The sequence below is a fragment of the Heterocephalus glaber genome, unplaced genomic scaffold (assembly GCF_053883595.1).
Source record: "Heterocephalus glaber isolate CG9 unplaced genomic scaffold, H.glaber_assembly_v1.0 deba00001600, whole genome shotgun sequence".
NCBI lineage: Eukaryota > Metazoa > Chordata > Mammalia > Rodentia > Bathyergidae > Heterocephalus > Heterocephalus glaber.
In genome coordinates this window covers 6,928,684-6,942,427 of record NW_028258372.1, presented here as the reverse complement: position 1 = coordinate 6,942,427, position 13,744 = coordinate 6,928,684, and the positions used below count along the sequence as shown (strand labels likewise).

The 13,744-nt window shown below is 36.3% G+C and overlaps 1 protein-coding gene across 9 annotated transcripts in view; it reads left to right on the top strand.

Annotated features, from left to right (window-relative positions):
* Nucleotides 1-13,744, top strand: part of Smyd3 (SET and MYND domain containing 3) — an 877,202-nt gene that overhangs the window by 101,251 nt on the left and 762,207 nt on the right. Inside the window, exon 1 of one of the 9 annotated variants that reach the window (XM_087194070.1) lies at nt 10,869-10,975. The exons of the other annotated variants lie outside the window; for them this stretch is intronic. The gene's annotated coding sequence lies outside the window, so the exon portion shown is untranslated. Of the gene's footprint in view, nt 1-10,868; nt 10,976-13,744 lie in introns of those variants that run through there. 9 annotated transcript variants of the gene reach the window in all.

Below are 13,744 nucleotides of genomic sequence, written 5' to 3'. Positions count from 1 at the left end.
GGTGATCTTACAGCACATACTGGGTCGCAGCTGGCAATGTGAAAAATCCTGTTCTAAACTAATAGCCAACACAGGGGTCGAAGTTCAGCAGTTCCTAATTGAGAGATCCTGCTTCTTCCATCTCCTTGGAAGACTAATATAGGTGCTGTTCCTCACAGCTACGTATATGGCCATGCAAATGCAGTTTGATTCAGTTAAACAAATGAACCCACTTTCCTGTCTTGTGGCTGTTGTTTGCTCAGTTTCCTCATCTGTTTTACTCCTGTGTTCTTGAAGCCTCCACAGTGGTTTCCCTAGTATCCTCCACTGAGTGTTTATCATGCTCCCTGGGAAGCTCCACAATGAGGAGAATTCTGCTCATGGAGAGCAGAATGAGTACTGTCACTACTGCTTGCATTTCCACATTTTTAAGATTGAGATAAACTTCATACAACATGAATATCAACATTTTGAACATTTAAAACTGTACAGTGAATTTTAAGTGTGTTTACAATATTGTATAAACGTCACCACTAGTTCCAGACCATTTCCATCACTCCTCAAAATAACTTCCTTATCTCTTGATTCCTTCCTTTCTTACTCTCCGACAGCTACTAATCTGTTTTCTGTCTGTATGGATTTGTGTATTCTGAACATTTCCTGTACATTGAATCACATGTAATGTGGTCTTGTGTGGCTAGTTTCTTTCCCTTACTATGCGTTTTGAAGATTCATCCATGTTGTGTCATGTATTAGTCCCTTTTTATGGCTGAGTAATATTCCATATTGTGGCTAAACACATTTTGTTATCCATTCATCAGTTGATAGTCGTTCAAGTTTTTTCCCACTTTTTGATTACTCTGCATAATGCTACCATGAACATTTGTGAACAAGTTTTTGTGTAGACATGTTTTTATCTTAGTTATATAACTAGGAGTAGAATTGCTAGGTCATGTAGTAACTATCTTTTTGATAAATTGTTTTCCACAGTAGCTGCACCAGTTTATAGCAGGTATGTATGAGAATTCCAGTTTCTCTATACCTTTTCCCAACAATTATTTCCATTAAAAATTATTGTAGCTATTCTAGTGGGTTGGAAATGGGGTCTTATTTTGATTTTGATTTGCATCCCCCTCATAACAAATGATGTTGAACCTCTTTTCATGCACTTATTTTTCCAGTTTTTATTTTTTATTAGTATGTGTTTGCAATATAATGATTACATTTCTCGTGAGGATTTGGTACATGTACATGATACATCTCAATTCCTTTTTTAATCCCCTTTTCCTCTCCCCTCCCTCTATCTTTTTATCCCCTTCTCATTTGAGAAAAAAATAATCTCCCTATTTTTTATTATCCATTTTTTTGCTTTTGCTTTATATTTTGGGTTTCTTGTATAGGAGAAACCATGCAACATTTAAGCTTATGTGTGTGATTTATTTCACTTAACATTATGGTCTCAAGGTGCATCCATTTTCCTAAGAATGACTCAAGTTTATCTTTCTTTATGGCAAAGTAGTAATCCACAGTGCATAAATAGTACATTTTCTTTATCCACTCGTGTTGATGGACATATAGATCTCTTCCAAGAGTTAACTATTATTAATTGTGCTGCTATAAACTTGGGTTTGCACATGTCACTGTAATATGATGACTTTTACTCTTTTGGGAATGGAATTTCTAAGGATTAGGTTTTTAGAGGAATCTCTATACTGGATTTCTATAGTGGTTGTACTAGTTTTCATTACCACCAACAATGTAGAAGGGCTCTTCTTTCCCTGCAGCCTCATGGGCATTTGTTATTATTTGATTCCTTCATGTGATTTTTGACTGTGTATCCTCTTTTGCAGAAATGTTGGAATTGTTTTCTCTTTTTTAATTGGGCTGTCTTTTGACTGTTGAACTGTATGGTTTCTTTTTATATTCTCCTTAGTAGCTTTTTATCACATATATGATTTACACATTTTTTTTCCATTCTCTGTTGATTTTTCATTTTTTTTTTAGTGCTGGGGATTAAGCTCAGACCTTGCACATGCCAGGCAAATGCTATACCCTGGCCTTTTGTGCATGTGTGTAGGATCTTGGTATGTTGCTCAGGATCATCTCAAGGTGATGGGCTCAAGTGATGCTCCTGCCTCAGTCTCTCAAGTGCTGGGACTATAGTCATGTGCCATGGTGCCTGGCTTGTCTTGTACTTTACTGATAATGTCCATTTTGATGAAGTCCATTTTATGTGTTATCTTTTGTTATTTGTGCTTTGGGTATCATATTTAAGACACTTGTTTAATTCAAGGTCATGAAGATTTCTATCTACATTTTCTTCTAAGAATGGTATAGTTTTAGCTCTTACCCTTAGGTCTTTGATCCATTTTAATTGTTATATATGGAGTGAGGTAAGGACTCACATTCGTCCTTTTGCAAGTGGATACCCAGTTGTTCTAACATGATTTGTGAAAAGACTTGTTTCCCTCCTACATCTTTTTTCAAACCTATTTGCACCTCTGTATACAGGATGGAGAAAGTGAATTATTTGTAAGTTTGCACATTGATTTAGTAACATTGAATCTCATAATGTTCTTTTCCATAAACAACTTTATCGATGTAGCATTTACATACCATGAAATAAATCTACTTTAAGTGTGATTCAATGATTGTGAGAGCTGGATAAACTTAAAGGTAAACTAAGGAAAGAATCAGTCCCCATTCTAAGATATTTTGAAGGATACTGGAGCCCATAATTATTTGTGCGCCTATGAGCATTTGTGTCGAGAGACAAAAAGAATTTCTTCTCTTTTAAAAAATGTATCATAGGGCCAGGGATTTAGCTCAGTGGTTTCCCCACCTGCAGCACAAGCACAAGGACTCGAGTTCGATCACCGGTAAACCCCCGCCCCATGTATCATATCATTTGACTCCTAGGGATTTTTTTTTTATTGTTTCCAAGGTGAACATATAGGACAGTTTCTAGGTTTCCACCTAAAAGAATGTGTAGGGAACCTGTAATTGTGGGCCTATACCAAGAAAGTACAGTAATTTCTCCAAGCCTGAGTTAACTTCATTTCTCAGTGTCTTGCTCCAGCTGACTGTCATCATTTACCCATAAGCTTGTGCTTATGAAGTCCTCTTGATGGTTGAAAATTCATTTACTATGTGTGGTTTTATAATAGAAATCTGATCATATGATATATTTGTAGAAAGAAAGATATAAATAAAAGAGTGCTCTACTAACTTGATTTTATTTCCCGTTGTTGACATCGTTTATATTTTGGCAAAAGGGAGTTTGATCTTGTATAGAAGAATTCCCTTTGAATGTTTGCCAGAATCAGTTTACTGTCATTTTTAGTTAGAAGGGTTTTCTTTTTTCAAACTTAACATACACCTCCTTTCTTGCATAGCAGATGGGAAAGATCAATGAGCTGCTATAGAGAATTACAGGGTTTTCCCTTCTATTTGATCTTTGATCTTAAGACAACTTCTAACTCTGTAGTAATCTCTCAAGAGATTTGAGAAAATATTTTGTTAAACAGAATTATGGGGACCATGAATATGTAATTGGGGTTCTGAAAGCATTCTGTCAAACATGAAGCAAATGCTTTTAAGAAATCATTATCAGCTGTTATGTGTTTTTTATTAGGTTGAGTTCTCAGTGTAGTTTATTTCTAAATGTTTTATTGCAACTTAGTTTTGAATTTATTTTATTGTCAGGGAAATAATGAGACCTTTCTTGATGATATATTAACAGAAAAAAAGAATGAACAGCCAAAATTCTCTAATTAGGTTTTAAGATTAAAATTATATTAGAATATTCTAATTTGGAATTTGGAATGTTACTTTTAAGTTGACTTTTGAATAAACTTTATATTTATATTATTCTCTTAGCAAATAAATTCAGGCATTAATAAAGACAAAATTATGATACAGAAAGAGCATGGCTTCTAATCTTAAAACATGACCCCACCAGATAAACTACCCCCTTGACAAAACAGAACAGAACAGAATAAAGCAAAACAAAAAACCTTCCTCAGGAGCTGAGAAACTGCAAATTGATGATTATTTGACCTCTAGGGATGTGATATTAAGGGTCAGCCAGTGAGCTAGAGGACTAAGGAGAGATTGATACCTTCAATGAGAGGCATGAGCACTTGCTTACCTGGGGCAGACACAGCTGGACCCCGGCAAGAATTCAAGTTGAATAGTTACCAGAATCTATGGGCACTGTGTGTGGGTTGGTGGAAGAGTGCAGAATCCCTGGAGGCTGTATATAGAGGGGTGTTCATGCCTACTATTAGACTTTTTCTCCACAGACTCTTATCAGGTGCTCCACAAAAAGACAGTGATTCCTGAGATGGCATCTTGTGGTTTTGCAGGGTTGAGGGAGAAGATCAATAGAAGATGCTTTAGTAGAAGATTCACCCAGAAATTCTGCCACTTCTTACTTACTTTCTGTTTCTCCTCTAATAAATGAAAGCAGGGAGGACAGAAAAATCTTATAGGTTAGGAGTGTGGCTCAGTAGTGAAGCAGGCATAACATGCATGAGACCCTGGGTTCGGTCCCCAGAGGGAATAAAAACACTTAACCCTTTTTATTTTTATTTTTAAAAATTATTTCAGTTTATTAGTATATGTGTATAGTACATACGTTCCTTGTGGAAAGTTTGTACATGTACATAACATATCTTAATTTCTTTTTTCATCCCCTTTCCCTTCCCTCCCTTCTCCCAAAACACTGTTAACCTTTGAGGCACTGGTGAAAATGTCCTGCATTTGGAAGAAAGGAATGGTTTATGTCTTTTTTTTTTTTTTTTTTTTTTTTGGTAACAGGGATCGAACTCAGGACCTTGCACTTACGAGGCAGGCTCGGTGTCACTGAGCTAAATCCCCGGCCTGGGAGAAAGAATGGAAACAGACCTACCCTTGAGGGGAGCATGTTGGGCCCAGAGCCACAGCTGGGGAAGGGACAGAAGCACTGAGAAGGCCGCATCTGCAAGGTTATACTTACTGCCTAAAAGCTCAGTCATAACAACACAAAAATCTCTAATCCCGTTCCTTTCACCAGAATAGTAAGTAACAAATAGTAGCGAACTGTGGCGCGGAGACCCTCACACAAAAGGAATCCCTAAAGCCAAGGAAGATAGCAGACGTTGAGAAAAACCTCTGCAAACCAGTCCTCCCACCAGTAGAGGAATTTGAAGATGGTGGTGTATTGAAAGTAACTCTATGCATGGATAAACCTCAAACTCAGCCCAATTTCTGATTCAGTTAACCCCACCTGAAAGGAGTAGCAGAGGAAAGAGTGTGCCAATTTCTAGGTATAAAAACTGTTATCTTAATCTCTACTCTCCTTTGGATGTCTAGCTTTCACCAAAATAGGCATATGAAAAGGCAAGGAAAAGAAAAAAAATTACAAAAAACTCCCCAAACAACCAAACAACCAAACCTGGCACTGCCAAGAGACAAAATAATCAATAGATTGAGATACAACAACAGATACTGGAAATATTTGATAGATAACTATGATTATTATATTGAAAGCTTTAATGAAAAATATGAATAGCATGATAATTAGATGGATAATGTTAGCAGAAAGATAAAACCTACAAGAAAGTATTGACTAGAAATACTAGAATTCAGAAAAATAGCGGAAACAAAGAATACCTTTGAAGTGCCTATTAGCCATCCTGAAACAGCCTGGTACAGGATCAGTGAGTTTGAAAATAGGTTAATAGAAATCACTGAAAATTTAAAAAAGAGGGAAAAAACATCAAAGAAGAAACAAAAGTAGAAACAAAAAAGCAAACATGGAATACAGCATCCAAGATCTATGGAACAATTTCAATAGATCTGACACAAGTGGGATACTTTAAATCACTGACAAGTGTGATGTTCTAATCTGCAGTTTCAGTGAACATGTTTTCTCTAGTTTCCTTGTGCTGTGTACTCAGAAATTGTTGGTCCTTTAGAATCTCAACACTATTACTTTTCACCTAGTCCATTCAAACTGTTTTGGAATTCTCAGAAGTTCCTGGTGGGTTTTCTAACTTAGAGTTGCAGCTCTTTGTCCTGGTTGTGTCTTATCTAGTATTACTGTTACCCAGAATAACTCTGCTTTACCCACTCCCATAACAAAAGAAGTTTTGAAGTACAAATACAAGGCTTCCACCTCAAATTATGCTTTTTTGTTTGCTCCATGATCTGTTCATGGGATAAGAAAGTAACTTAATAAAACCTGTGGCATCTCTTTGCACAAAGTGTGTTACAGGGCAGCTTTCTTTCACTATAAAATATATCAGAGATAATCATTTTATAAAAAATAAAAATTTATTTGGCCTACAGATTTGGAGGTTCCAGGTCATGGTTGTGATTGGCCCATTGCTTTGGGCTTATGGTGAAGAAGTGCATCATGGTGTGAGCACGTAGCCTAAAAGAACTGCTCCCCTCCTGGCCAGGGAGCAAAGAAAGTGGTGGTGGTGGGGGAGATTTTCATAATCCAATTTCAAGAGCTCCCTCGACTCTAAAGACTTCCCACTAGGCCCTACCTCTTAAAGGTTCCACCACCTCCCAGGAGCAATAATAACCTAGAGACTAAACCTTCAACACATAGGCCTTTGGTGAACACTTAAGTTCTGAACTATAGCTAATGTACATATATGCATTTTGGAAGAATTTTAGTTAATGAGAAATGCATTCTGAAGCTTATCCATTGACCTAGGTAAAGAAACATGATTTTGGCAAAAAGAAAAAAAAAAAAAAGATAGAGAGAGAGACCAATTCATCTTTTTCAGTTTAGTTATTATCACAGTGAATAATCCTGAGTTTGTGATTCTGATACTATGAACACTAAAAACTTCCTAGTAAAAGATTATGGAGTATTTTATAATCATGTCTCTGACTATGAAAGCATACAGCAAGATGATTGTGAAATAGAAGGCCGCCTTCAGAGTAGGAATATGTTGGAGAATAGTGTTAGCAGTAGGATAGACAGACAGCCAAGACATAACAAGTAAGTGCCCTTCTTATTTTCCTTCAACTGGATGAACAAGTAGGAATGAAGGACGCTGGACCTGGGGAATCTTTTACATTACTCTTCTGTCTCATCTGCAGTTATGCAGAGGTCAGATTCTTTTACTTCCTCCCACTCTCCATTCTCAATGTGTTCCATTTGCCCTTTTGTTCTTGCTATGATGTTTATCTTATTTGCTGTCAAATGTGAACCTTCTTATTCTTAATATTTTCATATCATAGAAGTTGGTTGAATTCAAGTTCCATTATTGTTTATTAAATGTCTGCCCTGTGACAGACTTTGTGGAATCCACCTGATATACCTTATCTCATTTGATTTTATTTAATTGAAGGAGTTTTGAAATACCTGGGGCACAATATCATTTTATTGTGGGACCGAATTTCCTTGAGGGAAGTGTTTGGGAAACTGGAATTGGTATTTTAAGACTTACTAATTGGATTTAGTGAAAAAATAGGATAAAATTTGTATGGAGTAACACACAGGAAGGCCATTAATACTGTGGAAAATAAGGTTGTATGTTTTGAAACAAGTCACCTTTAATTTTAAATGCTACTGGTGACACTTTTGCCTACACACAGCTATAATGAGTTTACATTTTAAGAGGGAGCATTCCTGTATAGAAATGAATTGCTTTATTATTAACAAATCTAAGATGAAGGACATGTAGAAGATGGTTTAATGTAATTGCTGACTGGCTATGTCTTGAATTCTATTACATGAAACTCTTCTAATTTATAGTTTAATTTGTAAGATATTTGGGCTAATTTTGAGCTTTGTTAATCATAGATTATGATTGTGTTTGGTTTCTATCTCTTCAAAAAATTTTAAAAAGAAAAATTGAAGTAGTTGTTTTATTGCATAGTAAAGATTACAGCTTAGTGAAATCTAAACCTGACACAACTGAAAGTTTTCTTTTCAATGGAACCTGGGTAAACTCATTAAAAAGAGAATCTCTTGCTGTTTCTTGACACTATGCAGATTACATATTTTTGAGTTTTTGATACACTTATTTCTTGAATGATCTCTCTGACTAGGTGCTCTGTAATTAACTTTCTTAAAATCACAAAACAATACCACCTCCCTACTTCCTTTAAAATCCTTTTGTGAGAACAAGCAGAGTGATTAACTTTCTAATTGATGTATAGTGGCATAGCTATCTAAAATACTTTCATTAAAGGAACTTAATTTTTTAAAGATAGCCAAGTTAAATATGTAGTCACTCTCTAGAGTAATTAAAATGAAAGAATGGATATAATTAGAAGTTATGTCTTTGTATAAGGTGTCACATAACTGATAGCCTGATGTATGCGTGCAGTTGAAAATAAATGGTTCTGATAGTTTCTTCAGAGAAAGTGCTAGAAGAGGTAATAGTTTCACACTTTTCAGATGTCCAAACTCTGAAGAGTTTGATTTAACTTTTTCATTCCTCTTGTGCCTCATCTGGAATTGTGCACTGAGGTAACAACAACAGCAACAACAACAACAACAACAACAACAACAACAAACTTTCCTGGATATTGGGCTGTCAGAATTCAGCCAGAGATGCAAATTTTTAGGAACTAAATGATATTCTCAGTTTCTAAAGTAAAGGAACTTTCAAGTTTTCTAATGGCTCCTTCTATTATAAAGTAGAGAGTCCTTTTTAAGTAAAGAGGAACTAGTATGAATAAAACTTGAGATTGAACTTGGTTGCCTAGAATCAGCTTGGTCAGATTGTGGCAGAACTGGAGAGTAATTTTTGTAGCGGATGTACATAAATTTGCTCCTTTTAGAAAGAGGTCATACAAAAGGTATGTCCTTATTTGCATACCTTTTCATCAAATTTTGTTGAGTAGTGTGTTTGCCAGATTTTTGATTGGGTTCTTTTACTCAAAAAGTTGGCATTGTAATTTAAAAGATTATTTTGTACAAAATAACGAATTAGTTATGCTTATTAAATTTGAAAATCCTTATGGGTGTGTACTTTACAGCTTTTTAAAAAATTTGCTCAGGGTGAACATCTCTGAAATGAATTGAACCTATTTTTTGTAGATAGTATTATTTTTCTTCTGATGACTTTTCCTGTCAATCTGGTTAACAGCATTTCAGTTCAAGGCAGTCTTTCCTGGATATTCCTTTCTGACCTCCCTGCGTGTGCACCGCCCCACTCCTGCTATTCCACTTCTCCTTTCAGCCAGGTCATTAGCAGCCTAACTCCCAGGAGACTAGTTTAGACCCATCTTATTCCGTCTTGCTGGGAAGTTTTGTCAGTGTTCTCTCTTTTTCTTAAATACCCTCTGTCCTTCTACTTCGTAGGGTTGGTGCTTCTTATTCATCTGGATAAACATCTGCTCCTTTTCATTCCGCTGGTTTCCTGAGGTCCCCCCCCCCCCCCCCGCCCCTGTCTCCTTTTTCTTAGCTGTCAAATCATCCCTGGGAAGTGTCAGTGAGTTTCATCACTTCAACCAGTCTTGATAACTTCCACATTAAAATCCCTAGCCCACTAGACTCGGTGGCACAAGACTGTAATCCTAGCAGTCTAGGAGGTAGAGGCAGGAGGATTGGAAGTTCAAGTCCAGCCTGATCAATTTAGCAACTTAATGAGACTCCATCTAAAAATTTAAAAAGTCTGGTGATATAGCTCATTGTCAGGGTGCTGAAAAAAAATTTCCTAGCCATGCATTTCTTCTGGACTTTAAACTCACTTAACTGGCTTCTAGGCAAATGAGAAAAATCACTAGAATGTTCCACAAGCCGCTTAAAGCTAGTGTTTGCACACAAGTCATTAGATTTTTTTTTTTAACCCCTCTGGTAATGAATGCTATTTTTCTGCCTAAAAATGTTCAGTATCTCTTCTTTGCCAAATGCTCTGTCCTCAAAATGTATTTGTAGCTGCATCTTCCATTGTGCTACATAAAGCCTTTGCTGTAAACTAAAAGATCACACCACCCATATCCCTGTTATTTTTCTTGGTTCATGCTTCTCTCTCTTGAATAGACCTTCATATCCTATAGATGCTTGTATAGCTCTGATGCCAGCTGGATAATGAAACTTTCTGGGATACAATTAGTTTATATTAATGTTTATTTTTTGGAACTCCTGTGTTTTGTTTTTATCCATTTAATAACATAACAATTTTCTGCTAGTTGTATTATTATGTATACTGTACTTGTCTTCTCTCTCTGGTCAGTCACTAAGGGCTGGAGTTGAGACATTTTTTCTTATAGGGCCAACACCCAGGTGTGCTGGTGCAGCCTATAATTCTAGCTGCTTGGGAGGCTGAGACAAGGGATCACAATTGTGAGGCCAGCTTGGGCAATTTAGTTTCAAACTAAAAAAATAGATCAGACTTGAGATGTAGCTTAGTGGTAGGGCACCTCTTGGTTCAGTCCCCACTTGTGCCAAACAAAACCAAAACCAAACCCTGCAATGGTAAATTAGTTCATAGGATAGTATGTATGATACAATTGATACCCAAAAGCCAAAGGCCTTTATATAATTAACAATTTAGAAGATAAAATGGTAGAGAAGACCCCATTTGCAAAAGCAAAAAAACACCAAAATACAAAAATCTCTAAGTTAATACTTTAAAAAATGTACAATGAAGGAAACTTTAAGATGGTAGGTCTCAAAATAGAATTGAACAACTAAAGGCATCTCTTGTTGTTTGACAGGATGAAATCATAATCAAGGATTCAAGTGTAAGTAATTTATTGGGAAAATGATCCCAAGAAGTACCTGTAAGGGAGTAGGAAAGTGAGATAGGATAGAGTGGAGCCAAATACAGGATGTAATAATGAGCTCGCTACTGCTGTTGGCAACCGGAACTGTCTCATTGAAAACTTTTATGAGGTTGCATAGAATCCACCCTACAGGTATCTTGTTTGAGGGCAAAGAAGCTGGAGTAATGTTTATTCTTTACCTCCAGTCTAGCTGCCAGCCAGTGAATACCATCAGGCAGAGTGGCTGTGGCCTTCAGTAGGAAGCCATAGGCAGGTAAGCGAATGGTCAGTGCTCAGTGATGCTGCAGTGGCATTCTGAAGATTTGTGATGGTGAGGTGTAGAAGATACTCTAGTTTCAGACTACCCTGAGAGATGAAAATATTCTGTGGTCTTTGTTGCCTGTGTTGGTGTCAGATCTCTAGTACTAGGAGAACTGTATTCCTCTGATTAGGACCATAAGTGGGGGAGGAGCAATTTCCTGTGTGTGTGTGTGTGTGTGTGTGTGTGTGTGTGTAAAGAGAGCTGAACTGTGGTTTCTATGACTAGTTTTCCATCACACCTGGGGTTTTTGCTGATTAAATGTAAACCATAGAATAAATTGCAACATTGACAATTGTGTATGTTTATTGCATTGTTATTATTACTAAATTTGAGACAGGGTCTTGCTATGTAGTTCAGGCTGGCCCTGAACTCCCAGGCTGGGATCCTTCTGCTTCAGCCTCCTAAGTAGCTGAGATTGTAGCTGTGCACCCCCATGCCTGGCCTCTTTCTTCATTATTTTACTTGCAAATGTTCATCTCAGCCTCCTATTCTAGGTTTGTTAGCACCTTCTTAACCCACAGTTTTTCTGAAGCTCTTTACTTTCTGATCCCTGCCTCCATCTGCCCCACTTCACAGGTCTCCAACATTGGATGCTGCTGTGAGGCATACCATTCAGGGCTTACTCATGGACAGAGTGTGGGATACTGTCTGTGAAATCATAGTTCGCTTTCTTAACAATTGCTTAACAGAAATTGAAGAAAAAGTTTAAATTTTCCAATAACATATATTTTTATTGTAGTAAAACATATATAGTACAAAATTTGTTACTTTATGTTTAATTGTACAATTTAGTAGCCTTAGTTAACTTTATAATGTTGTTTAGTCATTACTACTCTTTCTAAAAGTTTTTCATCACTCTGAACAAGAACTGTAACCATTAAACCCTAACTTTCCATGTCTTCCTCCCATTAGTCTAATCTACCTTTTCCTGGAAGGAATTTGCCTTTTCTAGATAATTCATGTCAGTGGAATAATGTAATATTTGTCCTTTCTTTGTCCAGCTTGTTTTACTTAGCATACTGTCTTCACGGTTCATCTGTGTTGTAAACTGTGTTAGAACTTCATCTGGTTGGTTTTTTTTGGTTTTTGTTTTGTTCCAGGGGTCGAACTTGGGACCTTGTGCTTGTGAGGCAGGCGCCGGAAATCTGTTTTGAACTCGAGACCTTGTGCTTGCAAGGCAGGCTCCAGAACCACTGAGCTGAATCCCTGGCCCAGTTGGTTTTTGATGTTAGATAGCCATGCTAAGTTTTACTCAAAACATTTATATGATTTTCAATGTAAAAATTCTTTACCCTGCTCCCACTCTTTAATTTTACGTGACCTTGGTAATAGCCTTTTTTACTTTTCCCAGTGGATAATGTGATAATTGTGGGCTTGTTGATTCATGCTGATGAATAGTAATTTCTTGCAAGTTATCCTGGCATGTAGGGTTCATTTTTCATGTGATCTGCATAAAATAATAGTGGTGAATATTAATCAAGTAAGAATGCAGATGTGAATGCTAAATTTGAAAAGGAAAGCTTCATTAGAATAACAAGTCACATTAACGGTCGCTCTGCAGGGAAACTATGTTTTCCTAATTCTGTGGTTAAAAACTTTTTTGTTGTTCCAATCTTATACATTGATTGGTGACACTGCATAGACAAGAAACTAGATGTTTCATATGATCATTACTGTGATCATAAGGAGTTCTCAATTGTTCATTATTATAAATAGCTTGTTTTGTATAGAATTAAAATTGCTGCCACCCCCGTCTTGCAGTTCAATCCCTGGTACAAAAAAAAAAAAAATTGCTTTCCCCAGGGGAAAGGTGAGGGTTTATTCAACCAGTTAAATTAAGTTTATTTCTTGAAAAATTTAAATATGAAGGTGTTACATTGGATGAAATGTATGAAATACAAACAAATATAAATTTTCAGGAACTTGGTTCTAGTGCACTTACCAGTGGGAAGTTTATGCTCACATTGATGCAGTTCAAGACATAAATATATTTATCACTAACATGAAGAACATTGAACCATACAGAGTTATGCAGTGCATCCAGAACACTAAACAGTGATATCAAATTTTGAGTAATGTAGTTAAACCTAATCAGTGTAGGTGTTAAGTATTTTTATTTTAAATAGCAAAACCCTTTTCCCTCTCCAAATGAAACCTTTTTCCCTTTTTTTCCAGCTAAAATCTTAAATTGAAATGAAATACGTAAAAAATGTGAGCATAGATTTTATTTTTTAATGCAGAGGCCAGGTTCCAGACCCTGTTCTGCCAACTGACTGTATGATTTGAGCTTATTTGCCTAAACTCTAGGTCAGTTTCCTTAGTAGCAAATGGGTCTAATAATGGAATTTTTATGAGGATTACAAGTAACAGAATAGATAAAGCATTTTAAAGAGTCGGCGCATTCTAAGAACTAGACACATTTTAATCTATTAACATTGTTCTTATATTGAAAGAGGATAGATGGACCCACAACACTTTAGATCCTGAGTTCAGAGAAGAAAAGATCACTTAAGTTGGCATGGGAGTCTTTGGCCAAAAAATCCTGACAGTATATTTATATTAATTGTTCCAAAGGTTTATTAGTTTTACTACAATATTTTGGATAACATCTATATACAATAAGAGTAAGATGAAACATACCTAAACCAAAATAGCCTTAAACTAAGACAGCATCTGTAAAGCTGGTGTGCTCCTTCCCAGAATTTGCCTAATGTGGATGCC